This window comes from Nerophis lumbriciformis, linkage group LG01 (genome assembly GCF_033978685.3).
Source record: "Nerophis lumbriciformis linkage group LG01, RoL_Nlum_v2.1, whole genome shotgun sequence".
NCBI classification, from domain to species: domain Eukaryota; kingdom Metazoa; phylum Chordata; class Actinopteri; order Syngnathiformes; family Syngnathidae; genus Nerophis; species Nerophis lumbriciformis.
Window position 1 is genome coordinate 34,981,992 of NC_084548.2, and position 18,826 is coordinate 35,000,817.

Here is an 18,826-nt window from a genome sequence, read left to right on the forward strand (position 1 = left end):
GCGGTACCACAGTCCACAAGACGTAAAAACAGCGGTGAAACTGGCGGAGGAGCACCTGGCGGTCCAGCGGGAGGCGACCGCAAAGACAGCCGAAAGGCCCACACCAGCACCCCGCCGACGACTCGCGCTGCAGGAGGGGACATTTCTGGAGCAGCGACCACGCACGGCCGAGCCACCCGGAGCCAACGAGCAGGTCCCCCAAGCGGGCATTCAACAAAAAAACGCACCCTATACGCACCCATATACACACAACAAGGGGGTGGGACATGGGGCTATAATATCTCCTCTGCTTGTGCATTTCAAGGTACCGGCGCTGCGGAGAGGGGGCTTCCCTCGCAGATGGCGCCTCGAACACCAGGGCCGGTGTGCTGGGGGTGCGGACAACCCGGACACGTGCGCCGGGAGTGCTCCATGATGGAGGTGGGGAAGGTGATGCGGGTTGTCAGGCCTCCAGCACCCTCCCCCGATCTGGGGGAGACGTACTGTGTCCCGGTAAGAGTACAAGGGGGTACATACCGGGCGATGGTGGATTCGGGCTGAAAACAGTCCATGATCCACCAAAACCTGGTTCGACCCGGGGCGTTGAGGCAGGCAACACGGGTGAAAATTGGGTGTATTCATGGGGATGTGCACGAGTACACTAATGTGCCAGTGGCAATTTTATATAAGGATCAAAAGCATAGTGTTAAGGTTGCCGTAAGCGGCCACCTTACGCACCCCGTAATTCTAGGGACGAATTGGCCGGGATTTAACCATTTGGTGACACAATGTGTGGGGATGCGTTCACGGACGGTAGGAGAGGGGAGTATCCGCGCAGTTCTCAGTGGTGACGCGGCTTCATCCGGTACTGCCGAGCGGGAACCGGTGGGGGCTTCGCAGGAGGCAACCTACGGAGCGGTCCCGTGATGAAACCTTGCGCGTGGCCTGGGATCAGGTGGATTACATTGACGGTCAGCTGGTGCGCCCGGGGAAAGCGCGGGTATTCCCCCATTTTTCAATTATTCGGGATAGATTATACCAAGTGGGCCGTGACACTCAAACTGGGGAGGAATACACCCAGTTGTTCGTGCCCAAACGCCGCCGGGAAATGGTTTTCCAGGCGGCGCATTTTAATCCCATGTCTGGCCACATGGGGTATGATAAGACACTTAATCGGGTCATGGTCCGATTCGATTGGCCAGGCCTCCGGGCAGACGTGCGCCGTTGGTGCGCTGCCTGCCTGGACTGCCAGCTGGTGAACCCAGCGGCCACCCCAAAGGCGCCCTTGCGCCCATTACCGCTCATGGAGGTCCCGTTCGAGAGAATTGGGATGGACCTCATCGGACCATTTCACTCGAGCACACGGGGATACCGCTTTGTGTTAGTCTTGGTGGATTACGCAACGCTCTATCCCGAAGCAGTGCCCTTACGCTCTATCTCTACCAAGAGTGTTGCGCAAGCGCTGTTTCAGGTCATCTCCCGAGTTGGAATCCCGAAAGAGATTCTGACTGACCAAGGCACGTCCTTTATGTCGCGCACGATAAAGGAACTCTACGGGTTATTGGGAATTGAGGCCATCCGCACCAGCATATACAATCCGCAAACAGATGGGCTGGTGGAGAGATTGAATAAAACGCTGAAAACCATGATCCGTAAGTTTATGCACGAGGACAAACAGAATTGGGATAAATGGTTGGACCCCCTAATGTTTGCGATGCGGGAGGTACCCCAGGCCTCTGTAGGTTTTGCACCTTTTGGGTTATTGTATGGCCAGAGGCCTCGCGGAGTGCTGGACGTCATTAAAGAAAGCTGGGAGGAGGGTCCGAGCTCCAGCAAAAATGAAATTCAGTACGTCATGGACATGCGAGCAAAACTCCACAAGGTGGGGCATTTGTCACGCTAGAATTTGCTCCGCGCCCAAGAGCGTCAGCAGCGCGCGTATAACAAGGGGACCCAACTACGCAAATTTGCACCGGGAGAAAAAGTGCTTGTATTGCTTCCAAGCTCAAGCTCCAAATTACTTGCGAGGTGGCGGGACCCTTCGAGGTCACACGGCAAGTGGGTGATGTCGATTATGAGGTTCGACGCTCGGACCGACGCGGAGGCATTCAGATTTACCATCTGAACCTGCTGAAGGCGTGGAAAGAGGCCGAGCCTGTTTCAATGGTGACAGTAGTGAGGGAGGAGGAGGAGTTGCGACCAGAGGTCCCGCGCTCTGGCCCGCCCCCTCAGCTTTCCTGTGACGACCAGCTCACGTTAGCGCAGAGAGCGCAGGTTGCTGAGTTGCAGCGGCACTACTCTGATGTGTTCTCCTCGCGGCCCGGTCGCACAAATCTCATCCGACATATTGAGACGAGCCTGGGGGTTACGGTGCGGTCTCGGCCATATCGGCTTCCCGAACACAAGCGCAAAGTAGTTCGGGAGGGATTAAAAACCATGCTTGAGTTGGGTGTAATAGAAGAATCCACAGCGCGTGGTGCAGTCCCATTGTTCTGGTAGGGAAGAAGGATGGGACTGTGCGGTTCTGTGTGGATCACCGCAGGGTGAATGAAAAATCACAGTTTGACGCGTACCCAATGCCTTGGGTCGACAAGCTCCTGGATCGGCTTGGCACTGCTCGTTTTTTCACGACACTGGATTTGACCAAGGGCTACTGGCAGATTCCCTTGTCACCAGTCCTGAGAAAAAACGTCCTTTTCCACTCCGGAAGGTTTGTACCAATTCGTGACACTTCCGTTTGGCTTGTTCGGTGCGCCCGCCACGTTCCAGTGTCTCATGGACCGGGTGCTGCGACCCCACGCTGCATACGCGGATGCCTACCTGGATGATGTCATCATCCAGAGTAGCAGCTGGGAACAACACATGCGGCGAATGGGGGAGGTGCTAAAGTCCCTGAGGCGGGCGGGGCTCACCGCCAACCCGGCAAAGTGCGCGGTTGGCCGGGGGAAGGTACAGTATCTGGGGTACCACTTGGGAGGGGGACAGGTGCAGCCACAAGTAGACAAGACAGCGGCAATCGCAGCCTGTCCACCCCCCAAGACAAAAAAAGAGGTGAGGCAGTTTTTGGGACTGGCGGGCTATTACCGCCGATTCATTCCCCAGCCCACTGACTGACCCCACTTGAAAGGGTGCTCCAGAACTGGTCCAGTGGACGGAGCAGTGCCAGCAGGGGTTTGAGAAGGTAAAAACAGCACTCTGGGAGGAGCCGGTACTGCACATGCCTAACTTTAACATCCCTTTCTGTCTGCAGGCGGACGCGTCGGGCCGGGGACTGGGGGCGGTGCTGTCCCAGCGGGTGGAGGACGTTGATCGCCCCGTACTATACCTCAGCCGGAAACTCTCAGACTGGGAGGAAAGGTACAGCACGGTGGAGAGGGAGTGCCTTGCCATCCGATGGGCGGTCGAGGCCCTCCGCTACTACCTTTTGGGACGTGCCTTCAGTCTCTGCTCGGACCACAAACCGCTCCAGTGGCTCCACCGCATGAAGGACGCCAACGCGTGGATCACCCGGTGGTACCTTGCATTACAGCCCTACAACTTCCGGGTGGTCCACAGGCCGGGCACGCAGATGGTCATAGCCGTCTTCCTCTCTCGCCCCGTTATGGGGGTGAGGGGTGGAGGGGAGTGGACGCGGTCGGACGGCTGCCCGGCCTGAGTCTGGCGGTGGAGGCATGTGGAGAGGGGCGTGGTTCACGCGTTCCCTGCGGGCGGGGTGTGTGCAGGGGCCGGCCATGAAGCAGCAGACAGGTGAGTGGATATCTCAGCTGGAACGAATTATCTAATCACCTGTTCCTTTATTATCAGCGTCGGAGACCATGAGGAGTTTTGGGCTGGAGAGCAAGAGAGCGACGCCATGAGAAAGACGACTGAAAAGCAAAAAGAGACTTTTGAAAACAAAATAAAAACAATTGTAAACTCTGCATCGGAGGGTTGTGCCAGTTCCTGTGGTCCCAGAAGAACCCCAGCATAGAGACCTTTTCACATCTTGGTAAACTGCAGTTTTCAATTGATCAGGCTTTCTTCGGGGATGACAAGTCTGGCTTGCATCAATGGGGGTTTTGAAGGGACTTATATTCAGATCCTGTTTCAGTTCCTGGAACAAGTTGCCGCAAAGCGCCTGGACATTCGGTTTGGGTTGATAGCTAGTTACGTCTATTCCTGTTATTACAATTCATATAAATAAATAAGAAAGCCTCGTATTGGACAGATTTTACGTTGACGACTGGAAAAAAATGACTACCATTTTGTTTTTTCCCTCTTCACAATATTGTTGTTGCTCTTATTATGTAGTGGTGACTATGGAAGACCCAACCATACATGAAAGAGATGGATCCTCCTCTAAGATTGATCTTCTTCTTACCACTTCACTTGATAATTACACTGTCTCAGTGGAGGCTCCTCTTGAGTCGTCAGGCCACTGGGTTGTTACCCTTGTAGCAAACTACAGACTTCCAATTGCAGGCAAATCCTGTGCAAGCAAGGTGGCTCTATGACAAGGCAGACTGGGAAGGCATGCACTTATACCTCTCCGAAGCAGATTGGTCAACTCTTACAAGAGGTCAAGATGCCAACACCTGTGTCAAGGACAACATTAGTGATGCCATGGACTTGTTTATACACCCAAGAATCTATTTGCAATAACCATGGTTCAATGAAAAGTGTCACAATGCCAAACAAAAAGATTACAAGAACTTGCAGAAAATCGGCACAGGAGAGTCATAGATCCACTACAGCTACATGAATGCAAAAGTTGAAAGCCAGTGTACCACACGCCCATCTTGTTGATATTGCGCATCACCTTGAAAAACAAGGTAAATATGCAAATAGTAAGCAGGGGTGGAAACTTATAAAAGTGTGATGGACAGCAATAAATCCTCTGCTGTCACCCCCCTCTGAAGAGGTCTGGCAATGTCTGATGTCTGGCAACCTGTGGACGCTCACATTTGTGCGACCTTGGAACAGTTTGGGTGTCGCGGTTATTTTTAATTGTTTGTCCTTTTTATTCGGTTCGTATGTGGATTAAATGTTGACGGCGGCATGGCAGGCTCCAGAATTACCTACAGCCAGGAGATACTGCTTGAACTGCGACCACATACAGCAGGCAACGTAATTCCGCCCATACCCCACTCGCTATGGACCAATACCCCGGCAACGACAGATGAACTATCGCACAAAAAGCGCCGGAGAAAGAGAGGGAAAAGAGGAGGTGTCCAATGCAGACTGAGGAAATACGGGCTAGATAACCGACACCGGCTTCCTCAACTCCCGATCATCCTTCTCTCTAGTGTTCAATTTATCAGGAATAAAATGGAAGAACTAGAAGCTTACGCAAGTTGTAAACGTGATTTTAGAGACACATGTTTGCTGGCATTTACAGACACCTGGCTGAAAGCCTCCGACAGCAATGAGGACCTACACATCAGCGGCTTCGGGCAACCTGTCCAGATGGACCGGTTGCCTTGCATAACGAACAAATCTTGCGGAGGCGGAGTATGTTTTACATCAATAAGAGGTACTGTAATGACGTCACGGTTCGGGAGGAAATATGCACCTCAAGCTTTTATCCATTTCACTTTGGCCTTTTTACTTGCCAAGGGAGTTTCCACAGCTATTTTTCACCCTTGTCTACATACACCCGAGGACCAGCATCCCGGCAGCCACCCATCTTATCAGTGAGGTAACCAATAGACTTGATGCTATCTCACCTGACGCACCCACATTTATTCTGGGGGATTTTAATCAGTGTCAGATACTCAGGACTCTAAGGACTTACAAACAATATGTCAGCTGTGCAACAACGCAAAAAAACTCCACAATTGACTTGTGTTATGGATCAGTGCCTGGTGCCTTCAGATCCATGTCCATGTCTCCCTTTGGAGCATCTTACCACAGCAGTGTCCTGCTGATGCCCATCTATAAACCCATCTGCAAGAAGCAAGTGCATACAGTAAAAACAGTAAGATGTTGGACAGAGGAAAGTATTGCCACCTTACAAGCATGCTTCGATTTGACAGATTGGGATCTATTTTATAGTTCATGTGGGGATTTAAATGAGTTGACCATATATTTTTTTGTGTGAACTCTAATATTCCCTGTAGGGAAATTACCATATTTTCTAACAACAAACCGTGGGCTACTAAGGAACTAAAAAGTGTCATAAACATGAAGAAACGCTTCTTTTACACAGGGAGCACGCACGAAAGGAAAGATATCAACCGAGTGGTAAGGAGCGAGATAAGGAAAGCTAAAAGAGTTTATAGGGATAAGGTAGAACACAAATATACAAAACCCAAAACGAGTGGCACGTTGTGTAAATCAAAAATAATAACAGAATACAATGGTTTGCAAATCCTTTTCAACTTATATTAAATTGAATAGTCTGCAAAGACAAGATATTTATTGTTCAAATTGAGAAACTTAGTTTTTTTTGCAAATAATCATTAACTTAAGGCGCCCTAGCTTGTACTGACTGGGACATTTTTGATGGTAGTCTGAATGACAGGGTCTCTGTCATCACAGACTACATCAAATTCTGCATCAGCTCCACAATTCCAACCAAAACAATACATATTTATCCCAACTCCAAACCATGGATCACCCCACAATTAAAAAAGAGCCTGAAGGAAAAACATAAATCCTTCAAGCAACAGGACTGGGCCAGCCTCAAGACAAAAAATAGGAATTTAAAAAACGAGGTATTTAAAGCAAAACTGAAGTACAAAAACAAACTGGAAACTGAATTCAGCAACATGAACACCAAGCAGGCATTTCAGAAGGTGAAAACCCTGACAGGATGCCAAACAAAAACATCATGCACTGTCAGTGACCCAGAAACCCTCTCTAAAGACCTGAACATATTTTTTACCCGCTTTGATAAATTGGACTTTTCATCAGAGTGTCAGGACCTGCTGAGAGCCCTACCACCACCAGACCCCGAGGAACCGGCCCCCTTCACAGAGGAGGAAGTACGGCGCCAGCTGAGCCGCTGCAAGCCAGGCAAGGCACCAGGGCCTGATGGCATTCCAGCCAGGGTGATCAGGGACTGTGCCATAGAGCTCTCCCCTATCCTACACTCACTCTTCTGTGAAAGCTACTGGACTGCAACAATACCTACATTGTGGAAAACTGCAACCATCATCCCAGTACCGAAAAAATCCAGACCCACAGAACTCAACCATTACCGCCCCATAGCCCTCACATCCATAATTATGAAGTGCCTGGAGAAACTGCTGCTTCACAACATCCTTCCAGTTGTCACCCCACACCTGGACCCCCTCCAATTTGCCTACAGGGCCAGGAGGGGCACAGAGGATGCTGTGGCCTGCCTGCTGCATCTCCTCCTCCAGCATCTGGACTCCCCAGGCAACTTTGCCAGGATCCTCTTCGTGGACTTCAGCTCCGCCTTCAACTCCCTACAGAAGCATCTACTGATCCGGAAACTACACCAGCTCAACATCCCCCCTCAGCTGATCCACCTCACCCACAACTTCCTCACCGACCGATTGCAAGCAGTAAGGGTGGGCTCAAACACATCCCCGATGCTTACCATCAACACCGGGGTCCCACAGGGATGTGTGTTGAGCCCTTTCCTGTACACACTCTACACCAATGACTGCTGTAGCATCTCACCCACCACAACATACTTAAAATACTCAGATGACACAGCCATTCTCGCACTCCTCTCCAACAGTCAATCCATCCTGGACTATCATAACACAGTCAAACATTTCACAGAGTCATGCACAGCCAGTTATCTGGAAATCAATGTCAATAAAACAAAAGAAATATGGTTCAACCCCCCCTCACCTCAGAACCCCATCATCATAAACACACAAACAGTTAAAACAGTTGACACTTTTAAATACCTGGGCATAACCTTGGACAATAAACTCACCTTTGATCAACACACCACGGACATTCAAAAAAGAAGTCAACAAAGACTGTCAGCCATCCGGAAACTTAAAGGACTATACGTTGCACCTCATCTCCTGTTATTACTTTACCAAAGCATTGTTCAACCCATCCTTCTGTACTGTTCCACATGTTTTTTCACCATGCTTTCTGTAACCAACCGGACCAAACTCACACGTATTACAAACATAGCAGCTAAAATCATCGGCCTACCCACACCCAACATTTCAGACATAAACCACAGGTCCATCACCCGACTGGCAAAAACAATAGTTCAGGATATCACTCACCCACTACACCAATACATCATCCCACTACCATCAGGGCGCAGGTACAGAACAATCAAATTCCGGAGGGCCCGCCTCAGGAAAAGCCTGATCCCTGCAGCTATAGCCGCCCTTAACAGCAGGCCCGGCCGACCTGTCTGACAAGCCTGTAAATGTGTGTTAGTCATGTATGATGTCTTTTTGTTATTTTTTTTTTGTGTGATGTGTAATGTCTAGTGTTTAAATGTACGGCAGTGACAATGAATTTCCCCAAGGGGACCAATAAATCTAATCTAATCTTAGAATTTAATGGCAGCAATACATTGCAAAAAAGTTGGCACAGGGGCATTTTTACCACTGTGCTACATGGCCTTTCCTTTTAACAACACTCAGTAAATGTTTGGGAACTGAGGAGACCAATTTTTTAAGCTTTTCAGGTGGAATTCTCTCCCATTCTTGCTTGATGTACAGCTTAAGTTCTTCAACAGTCCGGGGTCTCCGTTGTCGTATTTTACGCTTTATAATGCGCAACATATTTTCAACGAGAGACAGGTCTGGACTACAGGCGGACCAGTCTAGTACCCGCACTCTTTTACTACAAGGACACGCTGTTGTAACACGTGCAGAATGTGGCTTGGCATTGTCTTGCTGAAATAAGCAGGGGCGTTCATAAAAAAGACGTTGTTTGGATTGCACCGGCATTGCCGCTTACGTGCAGTGATTTCTGTAGATTTTCTGAACCTTTTGATGATATTACGAACCGTAGATGGTGAAATCCCTAAATTTCTTGCATTAGCTTGTTGGGAAATGTTCTTAAAGTGTTCGACAATTTGCTCACAAAGTGGTGACCTTCGCCCCATCCTTGTTTGTGAATGACTGAGCATTTCATGGAAGCTACTTTTATACCCAATCATGGCACCCACCTGTTCCCAATGAGCCTGTTCACCTGTGGTATGTTCCACATAAGTGTTTGTTGAGCATTCCTCAACTTTCTCAGTCTTTTTTGCCACTTGTGCCAGATTTCTTAAAACATGTTGCAGGCATCAAATTCCAAATGAGCTAATATTTGCAAAAATAACAAAGTTTACCAGTTTGAACGTTAAGTATCTTGTCTTTGCAGAGTATTCAATTGAATATGAGTTGAAAAGGATTTGCAAATTCTGTTTTTATTACGATTTACGCAACATGCCAACTTCATTGGCGTTATGCCCTTCTATTGTGTAAAACAAATCGCTTTTCCAAATCATTTGTCCCCTCTGCACTCAGTCTCTTAAACTTTTAAACTTTAAAATTTTTCAGAGTGTTGTATTGTTTATGTTATTATTGACTATTTATTTATTGTGGGCCACGTGCAGGCTTTGTGAACCACGACAACCTGCTGCTTAAAATGAATTTCCCCTTGAGGGATTAATAAAGTTGTTTGAATTGAATTGAAGACAGATGACAGTCAAGTTGCGAATGAATCTAGAGAAAAGACAGAGCTTCCGAATAATATATTTTTTAAGAATGCCTAAGATACCTGAGTCAATATCTTACCTCAATTTCTTATCCAAGATTGTCATCAACAAACTTCACAACCTTGATACATTAAAAGCAAGTGGTGCAGATAACTTCTCAGCCACAGTCTTGAAGAGCTGTGCACCAGAGGTTTCCCCTATTTTTTCCAAACGTTTTAACATATTCCCTCCCAGCAACACAGTACCAACAGAATGGAAAAAGACTCAGGTTGTAGCAGTGCTGAAGAAGGGAAACCAATTCTACAAACTACTGATCCATTTCTGTCCTACAAATCATTTCAAAGGTTATGGAAACTATTATCAGTGACCACATCAGTAACAACTTTCTCAGTAATACCCAATATGGTTCCTGGGAGAAGAGGTTTGATGTTGACTTGCTATCCTACATCACCTAATGGTGCAATGATTGTCTGGATACCCAACAAGAAGAGAGGTAATGCATTCGATATCTAGAAGGCTTTTGATTGTGTTTGGCATGGTGGACTATTGGCCAAGAACCCCACTTTTGGAACCTGTGGAGACAGTAGCCCCATGCTGAGACCAGGGATATTTGGCTCAAAATATTTGGTGGCCACTGCTGTATATTATATCTATTACATACCAGTGGGCCTATGTCTATAACCATTGAAGTGAAAGTACCTTCCGGCTCCGCTGAAGACAGGCAACAATAATCCGCTGACTATCAGCTGACCAACACTTAGGTGACAATTGAACGCTGTAGATGCCAGTGAAGCCATCTGTAAAACAATGCAAAAACAAAGTTATGAATCCAATATGGCCCTTTTTAGCGTTGATTCACATTAAAGTGAGCATATATATTTTTACCCTCTTGTGGTCTCTTGACTACATCTACCACCACAGACGTCTTCTTAGTATACCAATCATACTAGAGAAATGATACCAGTCAACATTGGGCTTTCAGTTGACATCTTTAACAAAGAAGGAACTTTACCACACACAGTTGGATCCAACGCGTTGACGGCCCATCAACTAAATTTTTCAGGTAAACAATCCGACGCTTGTCCGGGCTCAGTCGGGGAGTAGCCACTGTACCCGTTGCAGAGGACAATTGCTCTGTGAAAAGATATTCAATAACTGTGTCAGATCAGTTAATTCCTAGGAAATGTTATGGGACATTATGTGACAAAGACTTTACAAAAAACTTGATTTGTATTGTTTTCAGCACGGGCCGCACGCTAGTTAAGGTTTCCCTCAAAAGGCTGGTTGTACAGTGTAACTGTGAAACCATATACATGTAAATTGCTGCGTACTTTGGCTCCCACACACACTGGGAGACAAATATATTATACATACAAATTCACATACACACAATTATTAATACATATATACACTTATATGTATGTTCATTCATTAATACATACATACGCGCACACATTGGTACTTACCCACATATAGCTACCTACGTGCCCACATACACACACAAATACAGTACATACATACACACTCACGGTACATACATCTACATGCACATTCACTGTACAAACATACATATACACATACTGTACATTTACAAGCACATATGCATACATTCAGTCATGCATATAATCACGTTTCATCAAACATATATTAACCTGGTTGCCCTAGGGTCTATGTGTCAAAGTCAAGATCAGATCCGGACAGTTAATGAATTATTTATGGCCCCCGGGATGATATTTGATTAGTATTAGAACCGTCCCGCAGGCCACAGCCACCTGCTGCTGTTTTGCACGCACCAATACTCCATCAGTGTTGGCACTAGGAATTTTAGAAATGGGGTCCCACAGTAAATTTTTGGGGTCCCACTTTTTTGTAACCGTTTTGAAAACAAATGATAAATGTATGCATTATCCTGTTGTATCTCACATTCTATATTGTGTTTTGGAAAAATGTTGTCATAGACGTTACTTAATTCATTAAAAAAATAATACAAAAGAAAACACATTTTTATGAATATATAAATGTATTCAGTTATAAACATTCATTCACTTTCTTCTTTCCTTCATGGATTTGAACTTTACAGCTGCCGGTATTTATTTGTATATTTTTATTGTGTTATTTTCAGAATGTGTTTTCTATTTTTCTGTCTTCTATTTTTGACCAAAGTAAGACAAAGAAAACAATCTGAAGTTGTCTTTATTTTTTAGTTTTAATGCCATGATTTTAGTAGTCCGGCCCGCGTGTGCACAGATTTTAAAATGAGTTTGACACCCCTGCCCGCGGGGAAGCTGGGTAAAACACGGCACACTGACAAAGCTTAACCTATTGTTTCTATAACAATCTACAAGGTTAATACAGTTTGCTTCTTTTTCTTCCACTCCATTTATCTGCTTTCTTTTGTAATTCAAGTTATCATTACATATATGTATTGTTGCATTTGAAACAATTGCATTGTTGATAATAGAGGCAATTATTATTATTCATTATCAATTCATAAACCGTTGCCTCCGTCGGGTCTAGGAGTCTACTGGCCAGACACCATCATCAATGCTAAACTGTGGGAACTCACCAAACAAGAACCAGTGGAACTGCAAATCAGGAGAAGGAAGTGGAGCTGGATAGACCACACACACAGAAAACCCAATAAATCAACCACCAAACAGGCACTAAAATGGAACCCACAGGGAAAAAGAAACAGAGGGAGACCAAGAACAACCTGGAGAAGAAGCATGGAACAGGAGATGAGAACTGAGGGGCTGTCATGGCAACAACTCCACCGAAGGGCACAAGACCGGAATGGATGGAAGGCTTTCGTTGACGGCCTATGTTCCTCAGGGAATACTAAGGCCTAAGTAAGTAAGTAAGTAAGTAAGAATTATCAATGGTGCTATTTCTATTGGTACCTGCATTGCTCCATTTGTAGTGCAATAAGGTTCATTGTGATTTCTGTGTTATTAGTATCTACTTCACTAACTGCTTCTTTGCTATCACTTTTCGGATCATATTTGTACATATCGTATTTACTGATGCTGTTCTGTTGTTGTGGTTATTGTTATTGTTGTTGTTGTTTATGTCTCAACAACAACAATTTCTCCCTGTTGTCCTTTGTTTCTCTTTCTACCCCCTCCTGCTTCGGTCCGGCTACGCTAAACAATAACATAAATACATTTAATAAAGTCAAATACAAATAAGACAACAAGAGAAGTATCCCACACTTCTCTTTTTTCAAGTAAATCTGTACAGCAAATATGGGCATCTACATCAACTATATGATTTGCCTGAGCTGGACAGGACAAAAAAAACACGTATTCAGAAGGGTTTTTTCATGTTCTAGCTATGAAAATATTTGATTTACAGTATAATTAATGACTCCTACTGTACTTTGTGGACATTCATTTATCCATGTTATGTCTGGAACCAATTAACAGCGATAAATGAGGGACGGTTGTACAAACAGATTATTTTTTTTGTGTCAACTCTGGGTCTCAGCTACTAATAGCAAAGAGGAAAGGTCTCAACCCGATATCAGTAAAAAAAAATAAGAACAATTTAAAAAAACTATCAGATTATATCAGCTTGAATCTAAAATTTCCAATATAAGCGCTCCCTCCTGCAGCGTGTTTCCTCGTGCAACGCTGGACAGCCAGTTAACAGCTAAATGTCCTCCAATAAGCATGCAAAGTTGGTATTTTCTTGTATTTTAGGGAAGTGATTTACAAAAGGTAAACATGGTAGGCTATACTACTCGGCGCCAGCAGATACACATATGTAATCATTAGAGCTGTCAAAAAAACGAGTTAATGTGATTAATAAATATACAAATTAAATAAAAAAATAAATCCAAATTCAAAAGTGCTTAATGTGATTTTTTCTTTTTTTTTTTAATCACTTGACAGCACTAGTAATAAGTAGGGGGACCAAAAAAAGCGATTTTTGAATTAATCACGATTTTTAATTGTAACTATTCTTAATCAATAAAAAAAAAAAATCTAAAATCAATTTGAATAATTTTTTTAAATTTTTTTTTGTGTGTCCTGACCAGCTACAAAGGCAAATCATATTGTTGATGTAGATGCCCATATCTGCTAAAAAGATTTACTTTAGAAAAGAGACGTGTGTGATACTTCTCTTGTTGTCTTTTTTTGTATTTGACCTTATTAAATATTTGTGCAGAAATCTGGTAGAAAATAAATAAAACCAAGTTACTTTTAAAGGGGAACTTCACTTTTTGGTGAATTTTGCCTAGCGTTCACAATCATTATGAAATACATCACGACGGTCAGTGATGGAAAAAAAAAGCAAACAAATTAATGAGCCGCGTATGCTTAGAATGATCAAAATACGGAAATAATACATGTTATTATAAATGTGCTTGTTACTACATTACATATATACTTACATCATGTAGGTGTTTGGATTTGTTGAGGGGCTATAGGCAGAATTGAACTGCTCCCATAGACTCCATAGTAAGCTGACTTTTGATTGCATTTATTTATTATTATTATTATTGGACTACTGCAATGCACTTTATGCTGGCATTAGCCAAAAAGCTCTCTCCCGGTTGCAGTTAGTCCAGAATGCGGCAGCACGACTTTTAACAGGGGCCAGGAGACGCCAGCATATAACCCCAATCCTTGAGAGTTTGCACTGGCTCCCTGTTCATTTTAGAATTGATTTTAAAACCTTGCTGTTTGTTTTTAAAGCTTTACATGGAATGGCACCTCAGTATATCTCGGACCTCATCCAAACTTACAATCCTGCGCGCGCTCTGAGGTCCGAGAGCCAGCTCCAGCTCGTGGTGTCCAAGACGAGACTTAAAACCAGGGGAGACAGGGCCTTCTCTGTGGTCGGCCCTAAGCTCTGGAACACTCTGCCCCTCCATGTTCAAACCGCTCCCACAGTGGAGTGTTTTAAGTCTCGTCTTAAGACCCACTTTTATTCTCTGGCTTTTAACACTACGTGAGTTGTGTGGTCCTCTGTTGTCCTCTGTGTTTTTAAAATTTTGCTTTTTGCTTTCTATTTACTGTTTTAATTGGTTTTACCCTTTGAAATTGTTTTTAATCATATTTATTTTATATTGTTTTTAATTGTGTTTAATATTGTTGTGCAGCACTTTGGAAACATTTTGTTGTTTAACTGTGCTATATAAATAAAGTGGATTGGATTGGATTGGATTATTTAGAGTAATGTATAAAAAAAAATCCATTCGTCGCCATGTCTTTTTTAATGATTATGAACGATAGGTGGAGGAGTTCAAGTACCTCGGAGTCTTGTTCACGAGTGAGGGAAGAGTGGATCGTGAGATTGACAGGCGGATCGGTGCGGCGTCTTCAGTAATGCGGACGCTGTATCGATCAGTTGTGGTGAAGAAGGAGCTGAGCCGGAAGGCAGAGCTCTCAATTTACCGGTCGATCTACGTTCCCATCCTCACCTATGGTCATGAGCTTTGGGTTATGACCGAAAGGACAAGATCACGGGTACAAGCGGCCGAAATGAGTTTCCTCCGTCGGGTGGCGGGGCTCTCCCTTAGAGATAGGGTGAGAAGCTCTGCCATCCGGGGGGAGCTCAAAGTAAAGCCGCTGCTCCTCCACATCAAGGTGGTTCGGGCATCTGTTCAGGATGCCACCCGATCGCCTCTCTAGGGAGGTGTTTAGGGCACGTCCGACCGGTAGGAGGCCACGGGGAAGACCCAGGACACGTTGGGAAGACTATGTCTCCCGGCTGGCCTGGGAACGCCTCGGGATCCCCCGGGAAGAGCTGGACGAAATGGCTGGGGAGAGGGAAGTCTGGGATTCCCTACTTAGGCTGCTGCCCCCGCGACCCGACCTCGGATAAGCGGAAGAAGATGGATGGCTGGATGGATGAACGATAGGCAAAAAAAAAAAAAAAAAAAGGCAATTCCCCTTTAAGTGATATAGAAATGTATTACAGTTGTTATCTGTATTATGGATATGGATTATTAAAAAAGTATTGATTTTGAATCAAGAATCGTATATATATATATATATATATATATATATATATATATATATATATATATATATATATATATATATATATATATATATATATATATATATATATATATATATATATATATATATATATATATATATACATATATTTTATTTTTTCATTTTTTTGTCATTAAAAAATACAATCATGTGTGCTTACGGACTGTATCCCTTGCAGACTGTATTGATATTGATATATAATGTAGGAACCAGAAATATTAATAACAGAAAGAAACAACCCTTTTGTGCGAATGACTGTGAATGGGGAGGGAGGTTTTTTGGGGTTGTTGCACTAATTGTAAGTGTATCTTGTGTTTTTTATGTTGATTTAATAAAAAAAATAAAAAAATAAATTAAAAAAAAATGTATGTATATATATATATATATATATATATATATATATATATATATATTTATTTATTTATTTATTTATTTATTTATTTATTTTTAATTTCTTGTGCGGCCCGGTACCAATCGATCCACGGACCGGTACCGGAGGTTGGGGACCACTGGTCTAAAACATCACATTTGTCAGTACAAACAAGTATATAATAATCATAGTTGCAAATGACTTATGTATACAAAGTAGAAAAGTCTCATGCAAAAAAATGTGTCCGCATCATTTAACTAACTGTGTCATGAGCTTAAAACTTAATAATTGATGATACAATGGCCACGAGGTGTCACCAAAAAACCCAAATTACCACTCCACTTGAACTTAAAGAGAGCTTAAGTCCATCCCAGATAGTTAATATTAACTAGGTTAGGGTTTTTCATACCTACCATAGGTGTTTGACTAATTTCACTTGATCTTGAACACAACATAATATTTAAAAAAAATTAGATTTTGTATCAAATCAATATCGGTATCAGCTAATACTCAAGGCTGCAATATCAGTATCATATCGGAAGCGAAAAAGTTGTATTGGGACACCCCTACTAGCAGATTAATTAAGAAACACTTTCTGCAGGATGTTTTGCGTGTTTCTACAAGGGAAAGTATTCAAGACCTTGGTTAAACACATGTTCAGGGAACTTGCACAACTGTGCTATTGTGTGTATAATATTCATTACAGTATTTCACAGTATGACAAATTCATGCCCTCACACTATAATTCAAGCTACAATATCTGTAAAAATTCTCTCATATCTCAACTTTGTTTAACAACTGAGCACGAGCAAGACTGCACTTACCACATGAAGCATCAGTGAGGGCCACATAGAACAATGAAGACCTGATCAAAAAGGAGAAATGCAGTTCAGCTCCTGTGAAGGGGTCACTAATAAAGACAGGGGTTGGAATATCACCATTAAATAAAACAAGTACCAATGGTATGAACTTTGAACTAGTCTATACTTTAAACACTTTTGGTCATAAATCCACAATCAGATGATTAATTGGAATTGAAATGGTTAATTAAAACTTAGGACCAGAAGCACAGGGAAGTCGCAACAAAAACATAACTGTATAGGTCTTATCCCACTGGAGCATACATCATTTAATAGCACTAAAGTAGTTCCAGAACAAAAAAAGTCCTCAGGGAGTTAAGAGTGTTTAAAAATTTTTGGATTCATATTTTGTTGGACTTTTTTTGCTCAAAATTCTCAATCAACTTCAGTCCACGTTGCGCTAACATGTCATGTTTTTATATTATTTTAAACATTTGACTGCCTACTTGATTTAATTATGTAATTTTATATATTTAGAAAAAAATTGCATAAAATTAATTTTCATCCATGTAGTTAAAGTTAACGTGCCAGTGTCAGAACAATTGTATGAAAGTTTTCACAAAACTTTCTGTTTCCATGAGTTCCCGGCGAGAGGACAAAAGCTGTTTTTGATCTTACCAAGCAAAAGGCTTGTAAAACTCCACTGTGTACGATGAGAAGCGACATGAAGGTGTCGGTTTCTTTGATCTATTGTGATCACAGGAAGATCTTGTCTTGACCCGAGATTTACAAAGCGGAGAGGAAGCAGGACCTGACGCAAGCTCCAGGCATCTTTTCTTTGAACTGATTTGTGACTGATTTGTGACCATGTAATCAGGGAAAGTCCAAATAAAAGAGGAGGCGTGCAATCCTTTCGTCAGAGCGTGGGACGACACTGTACAAGAGTGCAGGTGTACGCGCTCTCCTCATTGAGCTACATTGAATCCTGTCTCTGTTTAATTCCTTGCTTCTTGTCTGTTTAATAGATGTCATCTGTGTTTGAACCTGACAGCCAGGACAATGTAAAACAAGTTGCATCTATATTGAAGTGATTATCATATATTTCTGATTTATAACACCAAAAAAATAGACATGACCAAAATATTATAAATCTCACAGACATTCCCAAACCATTTTGTGGGATAATGAGCATTAGCAGTCATGTGAACTGTGGCGTGCAAGTGGGAACCACAGATCCCTTCAACAACAACATACTACTCTTGACAGACTTCGTTAGGGAACACAGCAATTACTTTGGGACCAATTATGATCCAGAACCTTATATTTTTTTCATCATAGAATAAGTAAAACGTTTTAGAAGCTGTGTGTTAAACAGATCCAGCTTTAGTGAAACACATCATGCAGCAGTATTGCTAAGTGCTGAACAAGATGTACAAACCCCGTTTCCATTTGAGTTGGGAAATTGTGTTAGATGTAAATATAAACGGAATACAATGATTTGCAAATCATTTTCAACCCATATTCAGTTGAATATGCTACAAAGACAACATATTTGATTTTCAAACTGATAAACATTTTGCACAAGTGGGTGCCATGATTGGGTGTAAAAACAGCTTCCCAAAAAATGCTCAGTCTTTCACAAGACAGGATGGGGCGAGGTGCACCCCTTTGTCCACAACTGCGTGAGCAAATAGTCAAACAGTTTAAGAACAACGTTTCTCAAAGTGCAATTGCAAGAAATTTAGGGATTTCAACATCTACGGTCCATAATATCATCAAAAGGTTCAGAGAATCTGGAGAAATCACTCCACGTAAGCGGCATGGCCGGAAACCAACATTGCATCAAAAACCGACATCAATCTCTAAAGGATATCACCACATGGGCTCAGGAACACTTCAGAAAACCACTGTCACTAAATACAGTTGGTCGCTACATCTGTAAGTGCAAGTTAAAGCTCTACTATGCAAAGCGAAAGCCATTTATCAACAACATCCAGAAACGCCACCTGCTTCTCTGGGCCCGAGATCATCT

At 43.3% G+C, this 18,826-nt stretch overlaps 1 pseudogene; it reads right to left on the reverse strand.

The window, feature by feature from the left end:
* LOC133612193 (acylamino-acid-releasing enzyme-like) overlaps positions 1-18,826 on the reverse strand; it is a 48,329-nt pseudogene that overhangs the window by 21,829 nt on the left and 7,674 nt on the right.